The sequence below is a fragment of the Dipodomys merriami genome, unplaced genomic scaffold (genome assembly GCF_024711535.1).
Source record: "Dipodomys merriami isolate MVZ:Mamm:240054 unplaced genomic scaffold, mDipMer1.0.p SCAF_1235, whole genome shotgun sequence".
Taxonomy (NCBI): Eukaryota; Metazoa; Chordata; class Mammalia; order Rodentia; family Heteromyidae; genus Dipodomys; species Dipodomys merriami.
The window spans coordinates 145,206-159,594 of record NW_027202533.1 but is presented as its reverse complement, the minus strand read 5'-3'; the positions used below and the strand labels follow the sequence as shown (position 1 = coordinate 159,594).

Here is a 14,389-nt window from a genome sequence, read left to right as displayed (position 1 = left end):
ACAAATAAATTCAACCCCCATGACTGGCACACACAGCAAAATGTCCCATGTAATTTCCTGCATGGGCTTGCCTTTAAATGTTATTTTCTGATGAGTTCTGGGAAGATGGCAGAGGAGAAGCTGGAGACTAAACAAGCTCTCGCATAGAAAGCAATTTTAGTGTTCCAATGAATAGTCGTAAGCCAGAGAATTACACCAAGTGTGCCATCACAGGACAGAGAGTTAGGCCAGAGAGGGAAAATCCAGGCAAGGAGACAGATAAGAGCACTTGCTAGTTGCCACGGATGCGGCGGCAGCGGTGGCAGCCATAGCCGCCATACCTGCAACACAGAGAGTCCGGGACTTAGGCGCCAGACGCGGCAAGCGAGCAGTTTCTACTCAACACCAGCAAGAACTTACAAGAGGCACACATCTTCATCCTGAAGTTCACAGACCAAAGATGACCCAGGAACCAAGAGTCTGGCTTGAGTAGAAGCCTGACATCCTCACGCCTTCTCAGGGAGCAGAGGAAGGAAGGCCAACACTCCCCTCTGATTACTGGAGATCTCCATCTTCAATACTGACAAAGCCTGGCTGTGCAGCTAGCTCCAACTCAGGCCTTGGAAGAAAACAAGAGTCATTTAGCAGGTCACAGGAACTTAATCTGACCTGCTAGGCTCAGCTCCCCCTTGGGAAAAGTCATCCAGTTTGGGCCGCCAGCCCCAGGAGTGTCTTTCTTCACTGGGTAAACAGAGCCAGAGGCTGCCCCTCCCTACAGTAGCCTTGACAATGAATTGAAATTCAGAGAATGGCTCCAGGATGGGCTCTGTGAGTCTCACAAGCTATCTCCTCAGGGGAAAGCTACTGTTGGCTAAAAGGCCTCAATTCTACCCAGAACCTATCCTCATCACAGCATCTCCAAACTAGAGGAAACAGTCATCTCCCTCTTTTGTGAAACTCAAAGTAGATCTCTGTCCTATTGAACTAGCCTGGGAGGAAGATCACAAAATCCTTGGTAAAGCAGAGCATTTTTCTGCCTGCTCAAACAAATTTACTTAAGAAACTATCCAAGCCACAGGAAAATCAAACACCACAAGCAGGCCAGATACTCCAACAAGCGACAGGTTATGGACACAAGGGAGATACAGGATCATCCCATCCCCTCAAAAAAAATCAAAGATCTCTTTTCTTTTAACTTTTATAATTTTTTTCTAAACATTTTTTTTAATTTTTAATTTTTAACTAAAAATTTTTGTTTTCTATTAACTTTTTTTTCTTGCTCTTATAATTTTTATTTTGGGGTTATATGTGTGTATTTTTTTCTGTTTTTCTTTTAAAATAAATGTGCTGTGTTTACCTCTAGAGACCATTTAATCCTTTTTTTCTTTCCTTCTCCTTCTTTTCACGTTTTCTTCTCTTTCATTCTTTGCATGACTTAATTACTTTTCTCATCCTCACATACACCCGTAGTTGATTATTTGACTTTAGCCCCATTGTGTATACACTTAATTCAGAAATTTATTACTTAATTTAAAACTACTTAGACTTAACTTCCTTAATAGCAGTACTGCCTCTTAATACCTATATAATATTTTAAGGATTTTTATTTTTAAGTTTTCCACATCTCCTTTCTATCCCTCCTGTTCTCTTATTCTATCCACGTTCTTCTCCAAATATTATGTTTTCAAATTTGCATGATTTTTAAGTGTTATACTTCTTAATTTTTAATGTTTGTTTTTCTATTTTTTCTTGCCTTTTTTTCTTTCTCTTTCTTCTTTTTTCTCTGACTACTATCATTTAATCCTAGCGATTTCCCGCTTTGAATTTAGTATTTATGTAAGTTAACTCTCCCACTGCATTTTCACATCCCTTTATGCCTATTTTTACCCACATCTCTCCCTAAACCTAATAATTTCTGTCTGCCAAATTCTTCTTTGCGGTTAGTAGCCCATTAATACTTAGTTGTTTGATATTGAATAGATATATCTATTGAACTATATTGTATCTGTAGGCTTTTCACTGTGCAACTACACACTTTGGTTGATGCTTGCCTTAAAATAGTGTGCAAGCACAAAACTGGTTTATTTTCATCCCAAATGGGCAGAGCAATCCGGAAAAAAACAAGAAAAATGGCAAGGCCAGGTATATCAACTCCCACTCATAATAATCCGGGGACAAATAAGATGGCAAATAATCCATAAGAGAGTTCTCAAAAACCTCTACAAATACTACTGGTAAACTAGGTAAATGAAAAGAATGAAAACCTGCAAAGGACTCTGTATGAGCATGATAGGGAGAGAGAGGAGGCAAAATAAAGAATATCTTGAGTGTGAGGAAGCTACTCAAAGATTGATACAGGAATTGCGAGAGTAGCTTGAGCACACTTAAAGAGAAATAAAGGAATTGTGTGAACAGGCTGGGATCAGTCAAAGAGAAAGTCATGAATGGCATGAGCAGGCTGAAAACACTCAAAGAGAACTACAGGAACTGTGTGAATGTGAAGAAGCTAATCAAAGAGTAATAGAGGAATTGAGAGAGTGTGATGAGAATACAGAAAGATCACTAAAGGCATTCAAGGAATTCATGAACAGAGAGCTCAAACAAGTCAGGGAGACCACAAAAGGGAATGCTGAACGGAACCCAACAGAAGGAATGTGCATCCAAGGAAACCATAACCAATCAACTAAGTGATTTGAGAACACCACTGAACACCAAATTAAGGAAGTAAAGAAGTAGATACAAGATCAAAAACAAAACTCCAACAAAGATTCTGAAGCCATCAAAGCTGAGCAACTAGAAGGAAAAGAAATAAAAAACAAAGTTGAAAGACTTGATAGTAGGTTAGACCATGCTGAAGATCGAATTTCAGGGATTGAAGATAGCCTAGATATTATAGGGAAAGAACATACAACCATCCAAGACAAATCCAAGAAATATGATAGAGCTATTAAACATTTGGAAGATAACATCAGAAGGCCTAATCTGAGGCTAATGGGTGTAGAGGAGGACCTAGAGACAGAAGTTAATGGTCTAGTAAATTTGTTTAACAGGATCCTAGCAGAGAACTTCCCAAATACCCAAAACGATAAGTCTATTCAGATACAAGAGACTTTTAGAACAACAAATAGACCAGATCAGGATAGGACATGCCACAGTCACATTATAATCCACACAGGGTCAATTCAGACCGAGGAAAAGTTCCTTAAAGCTGTCAAGGAGAAAAGATCAATTACCTATAAAGTGAAACCAATTAGAATCACCTGAGATTTCTCAGCAGAGACAACTAATGCTAGAAGAGCCTGAAATGATCTATGCCATGCCCTAAAGACAACTATCAAACAAGAATACTGTAACCAGATAAACTATCCTTCATAACCGAAGGTCAAATAAAAACATTCCGTAGCAAAGAAAAATTGAAACAATACATCTCCACCAAACCAGATCTACGAAAAATTCTTAAAAATGTGCTACACATAGAAAACCAACTAGATCACAATAAAGGCCAAGCAACCGCACCCAAACAGAATCCAAAAACCATAGGAAGAACCAAGTAACCACAGCCATCAAGAATGTGGATAAAATGGCAGCAACTCCCAAATACTTCAGTCCTAAATCTCAACATTAACAGACTTAACTCTCTAATTAAATGACATAGACTGTCTACTTGGAGCAAAAAGCAACATCCTTCTATCTGCTCCTTTCAGGAGTCACATCTTGCCCGTAAAAAAAACACATTTTCAATGTGAAAGGTTGAAACAAACTCTGCCAAGCAAATGGCCCTCATAACCAGGCATGGGTTGCAATCCTAATATTAGATAAAATAGACTTCAAATTAAAATTAGTGAGAAAAAATTAAAAGGTCGCTACATACTAATTAAGGGATCTCTCCTTCAGCAGGATATTACAATTCTAAATATCTATTCACCATACAACGGAGCACCCAAATTTCTCCAAGAAACACTACATTCCCTCAAATCAGACATAGATCCAAAGACGCAGGCGGAAATTTTCTTAATAGAGACCCAGACACACAACAAATCTAAGAAGGTTTGGACAAATGGGATTCCATGAAATTGCATAGTTTCTGCATGGCAAAGGACATAGCTAGCAAGATCAATAGAAAGCCAATGGATTGGGAGAAGGTCTTCACTAGCCATACAACAGACAAGGGTCTCTTATCTGAAATATATCTGCAACTCAAAAAAAAAATAAACTCCCCAACAACAAACCTTCAAAGAAAAAACTTCCCAATAATTAAGTGAGCTAAAGACTTAAAGAGAAACTTCCCTGAAGAGGAAAGAAGGATGGCCAATAGACACATGAAGAAATGCTCAACCTCTGTAGCCATAAAAGAAATGCAAATCAAAACAGCATTGAGATACCACCTCACCCCAGTTAGAATGGCTATAATCAAGAACTCTAATAACAACAGAAGCAGTATGGAGTTTCCTCAAACGACTCCACATAAAGCTCCCCTATGACCCAGAAATCCCACTTTTGTTCATTTACCCAAAGGATCACAAACAAGACCATACTAAAACTACCAGCACAACTATGTTTATTGCAGCCTTATTTATCATAGCTAAGATATGGAATCCACCCAGATGCCCCTCAGCAGATGAATGGATCAGGAAAATGTGGTATACATACACAATGGAATTCTATGCCTCCATCAGAAAGAATGACATTGCCCCATTTGTTTGGAAATGGAAAGACTTGGGAAAAATTGTATTAAGTAAAATCTAGGCCCAAAGAAACATAGGTCTCATGGTTTCCCCTATTTGTAATAACTAGTATATATCTGAGTCAAGCAAAAAAGGTCAGATAAGTTGATATTAGGGAAATGAACCCTAAGATATTTATTGAAATGTTTTTTTCTTTCATGCAATTTTTTCTAACACATTTATAAGATTATTTCTTTGTTGCTTTGTATGTGCCTCCCCCACTGTATAACACCTGCTTTCACTGTATTTGAGGTTGTTATCATTTGTGGAGGGGAAGGGAAAAAACAAATCGTTCAAATAGTCATATAGGTGGACTCATTGCAACGAGACATACATTATGTCAAAATCGAACTTTACAAATTTGGTGGGGTGGGGAGGAGGGTTGGGTGGTAGGACGGGGAGAGGATGAGATGGGAAGGGGAAACAAAGAAGGAGGCTACAATGCTTTATGAGAAATGTACTCATTGTCTTGCCCATGTAATTGTAACCCGTCTCTACAGTATTTTCACAATTAAAAAAAGTGCTCTATTTAGGAAAATGTTCCATGTAGTGGTGAGAAAAAAGTGAATTCTGAGGCTGCTGGGTGAAATATTCAGTAGTTGACTGTTAAATCTAGTTGATCTAGGCAGTTCTTTAGATCTGCAGTTTCTCTGTTGAGTTTTTGTCTACTTAATCTTAGTGTGGAAAGTGGTCTGTTAAAGGCCCCAACAATTCTTTTTTTTTAATTTTTATTTTATTTATTTTTTTATTTATTTTTGTGAACACACTGTACAGAGGGGTTACAATTACATGGACAGGATAATGCATGCATTTCTTATCAAGCATTGCAGCCTCTTCCTTTGTTTACCCTTCACATCCCTTCCCAGCCTCCCCCCCACCCCCTATCCAATCCTCCCTCCTCCCCTCCCCTCCCAGGCACCACTTGTCTTTGGATCAATTTGAGATTTTGGGGAAAATAGTGTTTGTTGGATAAATTTCGGTGATCCATTATTTGTTGAATAGTATTTATTATTGTAATATCCTCCTGAAAGAAAGAATTATCCCTTAATTCGTATGTAGTGTTCTTCTTTATCTCTTCTCACGAATTTTTATTTGAAGTCTATTTTATCTGATATTAGGATTGCAACTCCCACCTGTTTATGGGGACCGTTTGCTTGGTAGATTTTGTTCCAGCCTTTAACATTGAAAATGTTTCTGTTTTTTTGGGCAAAATTTGACTCTTGAAGGCAGCAGATAGAAAGATGTTGCTTTTTAATCCAACTAGACAGTCTATATCGCTTAATTGGAGAGTTAAGTCCGTTAATGTTGACAGAAAGGACTAAGAAGTGTTTGCTAGTTTCTGCAATTTTATCCACCTTCTTGGGGGCTGCAGCAACTTGGTTCTTCCTATGGTTTTTGGATTCTCAGTTTGGGTGTTGTTTCTTTGCCTTTATTGTCATCTTGTAGGTTCTGTCTTTGTAGGACATCTTTAAGTATCTTTTGTAGGACCGGTTTGGTGGAGATATATTTTTTCAGTTTTTCTTTGCTATGGAAGGTTTTTATTTCACCTTTGGTTATGAAGGAGAATTTAGCTGTTTACAGTATTCTTGGTTCATATTTTGTCTTTAGGTCATGGCATGCGTCATTCCAGTCTCTTCTTGCTTTAATTTTCTCTGCTGAAAAAATGAAGTTATTCTAATTTGTTTCCCTTCATAGATGATTGATCTTTTCTCCTTGACAGCTTTAAGGATCTTTTCCTTGTTCTGAATTGATCTTGTGAATATTATAATATGACGGTGGGATGTCCTGCTCTCTTCTGGTTTATTTGGGGTTCTAAAAGTTTCTAGTATCTGAATAGGCTTATCTTTTTGCATGTTTGGGAATTTCTTTGCTAGGATCCTGTTAAACAAATTTCCTAGACCATTTTCTTCTGTCTCTAGGTGCTCCTCTACACCCATTATTCTCAGATTATGCCTTCTGATGGTGTATTCCAATTGCTGAATATATCTAAAACTATTTCTGGATTTGTCTTGTAGAGTTGTATATTCTTTCTCTATAATATCTAGGCTGTCTTCAGTCACCAAGATTCGATCTTCTGCATGGTCTAATCTACTGTCAAGACTTTCTTCTTTGTTTTTTATTCATTTTCCTCTAATTGTTTGTCTTTGATGACTTCAAATGCTTTGCTGAAGCTTTGTTTTAGATCTCGTATGAGCTTCTTTACTTCCTTAACTTGGTCTTCAGTGCTTATTTTCAAATCACTTAGTTGTTTGGTTATGGTTCCCTTATATTCCCATTCCTTCTGTCAGGTTCCATTCAGCATTCCCTTTGTGGTCTCCCCGAATTTTTTCAGGTGTCTGTTTAAGGATTCCATGAATGCCTCTATTGATCTTTGTTTATTCTCGTCCCTCCCTTGCAATTCCTGTATTACTCATTGATTAGATTCCTCATGTTCATGCAATTCCTGTAGTTCTTTTTGACTTTTCTCAGCCTGCTCACTCAATTCCTGACATTCTCTTTGTCTGTTTTCAGCCTGTTCATACAATTCCTGTATTTCTCTTTGAGTGTTCTCAGCCTGTTCATGCATTTCTGTATCAATCTTTGAGTAGCTTCCTCATGCTCATGAGATTACTGTATTGATCTTTGGTTTGCTTCCTCTCTCTCCCTATCATGTTCACACCGAGTCCTTTGAAGGTTTTATTCATGTTCATTCACCATGTTTTCCAGTAATATTTATAGAGCTTTTGGGGAACTCTCCTCTGGAATACAAATTATCTGTCACCTGGTTATCATGAGTGGGAGTTGAGATACCAGGACCTGCATTTTTCTTGTGTTTTTCTGGCTTGTTCTGCCCATTTGATATGAAGTGACACCAGTTTTCTGCTAGAATACATTTTTCAAGGCATGCATCAACAAAAGTCCTGTAGTGGCACAGGCAAAACTACGCAGATATAATCTAGTTCAACAGATACAATCTATTCAACATCAAACAACTATGGATTAATGGGCTAACAACAGCAAGGATGAATTTGGCAAACCAGAAATTATTATATTTAGGGACAAATGTGAGGAAAAATAGGATTAGAAGAATGTGGAGAGGCAAAAGGAGAGTGAATTTAACCAAGTTCTAATCTCAAAGAGGAAAATGGATTGGACAGAATAGTAGGAGAGAGGATAAAACAGACAAGAAAAATGGGAAAAACGAATATTTAAATTTAAAAAATGAATCTTAAAAATTATCTACGTTTAAGGTGATATTGAGAGAAGAAAAGGATACGATGAGAGGAGGGGAGGGATAGAAAGTGTAAGGTCCGCTCCTGGATGGCGAGCAGACTCCACCCTCCTCGCAGCAAAGTCTCCACCCAGTACCTGCGTTACCTAGGCAACTGGGACACCTGGAAGAGGTCACATCTGCATCCGCTGAGGTCACATCTGAATTTGATGTGGCCACACCTTTCCCCACCCATACCCTACATAAGGGCTAGCCCAGGCCCAGACTCCCTTTTTTCTCTCTCTGTTCGTTTCTAGCTCTTGCTGCTCTTTTCTTGCTCTCTTGCTCTCTCTCTTTCCCAGCCACGTGGAGTGCCAACCTTGCCTGGTCCCAGCAGGTCTACCCCTTACCTGAATACCACGTGAGTGCTACTGTTCTTACCCCTCTCTCTGCTCTTTTCTCTCTCTTTCCTCTCTTCCCAGCTCTCTCTCATTCCCAGGCCTTTCCCAGCCACGTGGAGTGCCACCCTTGCCTGGTCCAAGCAGGTCTACTGAATAAACCTACCCCTAATCTGAATACCACGTGCGTGCTGGTGCGGTTCTTACTCGCCTACCTCTTTTTAAAAACCTAACAGAAAGGATACATGAAAAACTAAAAAATAGATTCTCAAAAATTATATAGGTATAAAGAGATAATACTGCTATTACAGAATTTAAGGTTAAGAAGTTTTGAATTGAGTAATACAATTCTTGATTAAGTGTGTATACAATGGGGGTAAGGTATTGAAAAATTAAAAATTGATGATTACCATTACTAACTTGCTAACTGCTGATTGTGCTTCTGTAAACTTGCTTATGCTAGCACTGACCCTTCCTTCCCAGAAATGAGTTAAGAAGTTTCAGAGACCAGATGCCGGCCCCAGAACAAGGTCAGTGGTCATAGATAAAGAACAGACAGTACGTGTTCCTCAGTTCCCATTTAGAAATACCCCAGACAGGACCTTGAGATAACGACCACCTGGCAAGACCCCAAGCTAAGCCAAATGTCAACCAATCATAGACCTGTAACCATGTAACCCCCCCTTAAACCAACCATGAGCCAATTGTTTTACAAAGAGTGTTACAAAATTTCCCGCTTGGCAAAGTGATTGTTGGCGTATATGGTGACCTTTAAATGGACCAATCATTGGATACTGTGTGTTAAGCATTAATCTTGTGGATTTTTGCCTTTAAAAAGGCTTGTAACCGCTGCTCGGGGCTTTCTGACTGACCGGGGCAGAGAGTCCATTTGCGCAAACGTCAAATAAACTCCTCTTGCTTATTGCATCTCCCAGCCTGGATTCTGAGTTTCTGGGGTGCCCTCCCATTGATGAAAGTATCCTAGGGGATTAGGGTCTTTTATTTGGTGCATTGGCCAGGAACCAGGCGCCCCCAAACCCCAGATTCCAGGACCAGCAAGAGGTAAGATAGAGCTCTTGTCTTGTGTGTTTGTCACTTTCGTTTTGCGTTCTGGGATCCAAATCTGTATTTGGACTAGGGGGAAAAGCAGATGTGCCCAGTACCCTAGTCCCGCCCTGGAGCCCTGCTCCAGGGTCCTCTGAATCTGTATTTGGGCCAGAAGGAAAAGCAGACGTGCCCAGTGCCTTGGTCCTGCCCTGGAGTCCTGCTCCAGGGTCATCTCAAGGAAGGAAGAGATCCGAGTGTCTCTCTGTTCTGGGGAGTTAAGGCACGGCTGGCCACTCCCATCTGTAATTTCCTTCCTCATCTGTATTCACTTGGTTGCCGCGCGGCATCTGGTTCTGTCTGTCTCTGTTTAGTGTTAATCGTTTTTAATGTGTGTTTTGTATTCTCTATAGAGATGGGACAACAAGTGAGTCCCCTCCTAGGACACCCCGAGACCCTGTCCTAGTTCGTTTGAAAACAAAAACTGCTCCTTCTGCTTTTGTAACTTGCTTGTTTGTCAATTAGGAAGCTGCCACTGACCACCTGCAAGTGGCCCCAGTTAGATCTCAGCCTTGGGCCTTGGCTGAGGGGGGTCTGAGCGTGGGGGAGAATCTGTCAGTCTGAGGGGACGGCTGCTAGGGGTTTTACTTTTCCTTTGCCCCAAGATGACTGGGAATTCTCCTCTGCCTTGGAAGGCCCCTCAGTCAACGTCTGCAGGAATCTAAAAGAAAAATCCTCCGGAGGTGAGTAGGGGGTGTTGAGTCGCCTGGTAAGCGAATGGTGGTGAGATGTAGCCCCATTCACTGAGTCTTGATTTTGTCTTTGTGGCCACTTGTTTGTCTTGTTTACTTTAGTGTGTGTGTTTGTTTTATGTTTTCTGGGGTAGGGAAGTTCTGGGTGAGTGTGGCAGGCTCACTAAGCAGACTCTGGATTCAGCTTGCTGAGTGGGAGCAGCACAGGGTTCCGGTAGGAATGAACTTGGGCCCATTAGTCCCCAACTCAGCCTTCAGTTTTTGTCTATTTCTGTTTTAGAATTGGTACCAGTTTTAAATGTGGATCCTTGTTTTTTGTGTTTATCTGTATTTTTGTTATTTATTTATTTAAACATCTCTGGGAGAATAAAAGTTCCAGCTGGGCTAGTTTGGTTCCCTTCAAGCCTCAGGCTGCATTTTCTCCTTGTGGAGGCTGCCGGCAAGGAGGGTGTAGAAGGCTGTGTGCCTGGTTTGGACTTTTTCAGCTAGTCCTGACAATGTAACAATTTGTGAAGTGCTCTTGTCTAAAATTGGATTAAAAAATCTGACTAGTTTAGTTTTAGGTGACCCCCTCCCCCAGCTCTCCTCCAACAGAAGGGATTCAAGAGACTAATTAGTGAATTGCCTTGCTAGACAAACAAGCTCTGGGAAAATAAAGCCCAACAAAGGTACCTAGTTTAAAAGAAATACTGTCTTAAATTTTTGTTTAAAAACTTTAAAAGGTGTACGTATGACTGATTTTGATTTTTTCGCGCTTTAAGATCTGTGTGAGTGTTTTTTGTGTGTCTGTGAACGTGTTCAAAGATAAGAATTGTCAGCATGCTGTAACAATTGGATGAGTTTAAATTTAAAAATTCAAAAGGTTAAACCTGAGAGTGTGTTTCTATTAATATCTGTCTATTTAGGCATTGTTGGGATCATTAGAGTTCACATTCCTAAGCCATCTAGAAAGATGCTATTGCAAACCAGAGTGTGACTGTTTTTTGTGTGTCTGTGAATGTGTTCAAAGATAAGAATTGTCAGCATGCTGTAACAATTGGGTGAGTATAAATTTAAAAGTTCAAAAGGTTATGAGGTTTGGACATTAACAAAAATGTTTCAAAATTTTTCACATTGTTTTAAATGGCTCTTTAAAGTTTCTTTAACTTGCAAATTAGAAAATCTGGTATTTTAAAAAACTAATGTTTTAAATGCATAAGACTGTTTATACTGTAATCAAGTTATCTGGCTTAACAAAAATGCATTGGTTTTTGGGATCTAGTTCCCTTGGCTAAAATTTGGGGATAAATATTAAAAATTTAAATATAAAGGTTAGTTTAACACCATCAAAGACATTACTTTTTCTGTCTGTCTAAAAACTGTGTATTTCATTCGAAAACCAAGAGATAAGAAAAGGGGAAAAACTTAGAAGCCAACAGAAGACCTATCTTTAGGGGTGAGGGGTGAACAAGCAGAAGTTCAGTTCAGCTGGACATGCATGGTGGGACAAGCCCGGGGAATAGTCCACGCATGGTGAAAGAGGGCAAGCTGGCACAAACGCAGTTCATCTAAACCTAAAGAGTCAGATTGGGTGTGTGCCCATTCCATAGAAGTGGCTGAGTGGCCCATCTTTGTTCTCTCTTTTCCCTGCAGATAGACACTGAAAACATGATGGTTAAAATGAGTGATGTGATGATCTGATTAGTATTGCTAAAACTTCCCTTGTGTGTGTTAACATTAAAATTAGGAAGGCCTTAAAAAGAGGGTTAAAAAGTTATTTGTATAATGTGGCTTACTTTCAAATATGTTCTGCAATTAGGATGTTTTTAAAAGTTATAAAGGTGTTAAGTCTAGCTTTTTGGTTCAGTTATGATGATTGTTATTTTCGCATTAAGGAAAAATTGTCATTTGAGTTTAAAAATCTTAATGTGTATCTGTTATAAAACAAGCAGCCAAGAGGTAATGAGTGACACTTGGCCTCAAGATTTCAAGGGATCTTTTCAAAATGCAAATAAAAACTGAGTTATACAATATTAAAAAGAAGATTAAAGGAGACTTAAAAAATAGGAAATGGATTTTTGGATATAAAGTTTAAATGTAAAATTGTTCTTAACATTGGCCTCAATGTACACCAAGAAAAAAGTTTAGTATTATCAAAATGATTGCTATTCTAGTTTGCTCTTATAGGGTTTTTTTTTTTTTAATTTTCCAGCAAAGCCCAGAGCAAAGCACAGAGGATTCTTACAAGTTTGTTTGATATAACTTTGACTCTTAATAAGTTTCAGGTAAGAGCATGCTTAAAAGCTACTTCTATGTTGACAGCCTTGTTGCTTTTAATTGGAGTAAGGTGGCCTTTTATAAGACTCATTGATCTGCAAACTGGTTCAAAGCCAGCCCAGGCACAAAAAGGTCCCTGTGAGACTGTAACCTCTACTCAGCCAGCAGAGTGCTGAAAGAGCAAGCAGAGTTGCTTTGGGACTCATAGTGGCAGAGTACTAGCCTTGAACTGTACAGTTGAGGGACAGCACTCAGGCCCCGAGTTCAGGTCCAGCGACCAGCTAAAGGGAAATGCCAATGAGGCATTTATCCCAATGTGGAGAAGACACTCCTAGGACAAAAGCAATGGAGGAACATCTAGAGACAGTAAGCCACTGCTTGGATGGCAAAAATGTCAGATCCTAGAATCATTTCTGTGTTGCCCTTCAAAACTGGTCAGAGCCAGGAGGTCATGGGAGATAGTTTGTAAGCATGCATAATGTTCATGACTACCTTGTAAGGGACAGGAACTTGCCAGTCCTCTGTGATAGTAAAAAATTAATGTTATAAAATGTGGGGGATAGTTTAAATCTCAACCCCTTTATGTGCCAAAAGCTCTAATTGGCAGCTCTAATTGAGCTGACACTAGTTACATGAAGTTCATCTGCTCAGGAAAAATTTTGTAAACCTGAGAGTGTATTTCTATTGATATCTGTCTAAAGGCCTGCAAAGATAACTTAGGCATTGTTGGGATCATTAGAGATCACATTCCTAAGCCATCTAGAAAGATGCTTTTGCAAACCAGAGTGCTAAACAAGCTACATTGCTGTAGCCGGAGAAAAGGTCTGTGCAGTTGTCAAAAGTTAAATATTGTTCTTAATGACATCTAACCCTGATAGCCTCTGTGTAAAATAGGCTAAGGTTATAGGTTCCTGGCTAAGTAAGATCAATGCCCCTGAAGTCAGCTTGAAGAAGTTACAGAAGATGGAACTTCGCCCTTCTACCCCCATTTTAAGATCAAGGGTCCATAGTCAGTTTTGAAAAAATGAGGCAAAATAGATAAAATAATTTTTTTAAAAAAGGCATAAAGAATAGTGTTAATAGTTGTTGGTGTGCAAGGTGTGGAGACTGCATCTGTCAGAGATGGCTACAAGACTAAGCCTTCTGAGCCTTCTGTGTCTATTTACAAAAATATCTGGTTAATAAAAAAGTTGTGATTTTGGTAAATTGTCCTGGACTATTGTTTAAAGATCTTAAAAACTAGCAGGATCAAAGTCTGCCAAGCCTATGCAATGTATCCTTAACCAGTCTGTGTAGGAATTTACAGCCCAGCATGAGGTATGACAGTCCCTTGGAGCCACTGAGAGACCCTACTGCTGCTGCTGCTGCTGTTGCATACCCTAATGGGTAAAGTTCGATGACGTCCTGACAACCACCTGGAGAAACTCCTTCCTGATTCCATGACCTGAGTCTGCTTCCTGGTTGACTGCTGCTAAATCTAAGATCTTGTGGGACATTCTTTTGGGTGATATCCAGAAACCCTCTCTTCCCACAGTGGATATTGGGGACAAGGATATCACTGGCTTGCTTGCCTTAGGTACTTCAGTGCATAGTGACAGGAAATCCACTCTATGGTCACAGCCTAGTTTGGCTCTGGTATGGTAATAACCTGAGTGTGTTATCAATGGAAGTAATACTCTTAGCCTTAAAATCTAGCAAGCTTCTCCAGCCCAGTGGTACCTTGAGGTTGTTCTGAGATAACTTGGTTTCACAAGCCACAGGAAAAATTGGGAAGTTTTAAACTCTAGACACAAAGAAGCTCAAGGAATTGTAACAAAGAGGAGGGTAGTAAAGAGAGTTTTGAGAAAGGAATTGGGGAAAAAATGTCCTCTTTGGAGAAGAAAGGATTTAAAAAGTAAGGATTGTCTTTAAGACAAACCTCAGAAAGTTCAAGTATGTAGCAAATGGTAAAGAAAGCCTTGGAAAAGGAATTGGGTAAATTTAAAAATTGTCTTTAAGACAAACCTCAGAAAGTTTAAGTATGTAGCAAATGGTAGGAGTATGTTG

At 39.4% G+C, this 14,389-nt stretch overlaps 1 long non-coding RNA gene across 1 annotated transcript; it reads left to right on the top strand.

The window, feature by feature from the left end:
- Nucleotides 1-10,004: 10,004 nt before the first annotated feature.
- LOC138823832 (uncharacterized) lies at nt 10,005-13,677 on the top strand. Its single transcript, XR_011370915.1, has 3 exons — nt 10,005-10,078; nt 12,279-12,351; nt 13,631-13,677. It is a non-coding gene; the product is annotated as an uncharacterized lncRNA (long non-coding RNA).
- Nucleotides 13,678-14,389: the final 712 nt, after the last annotated feature.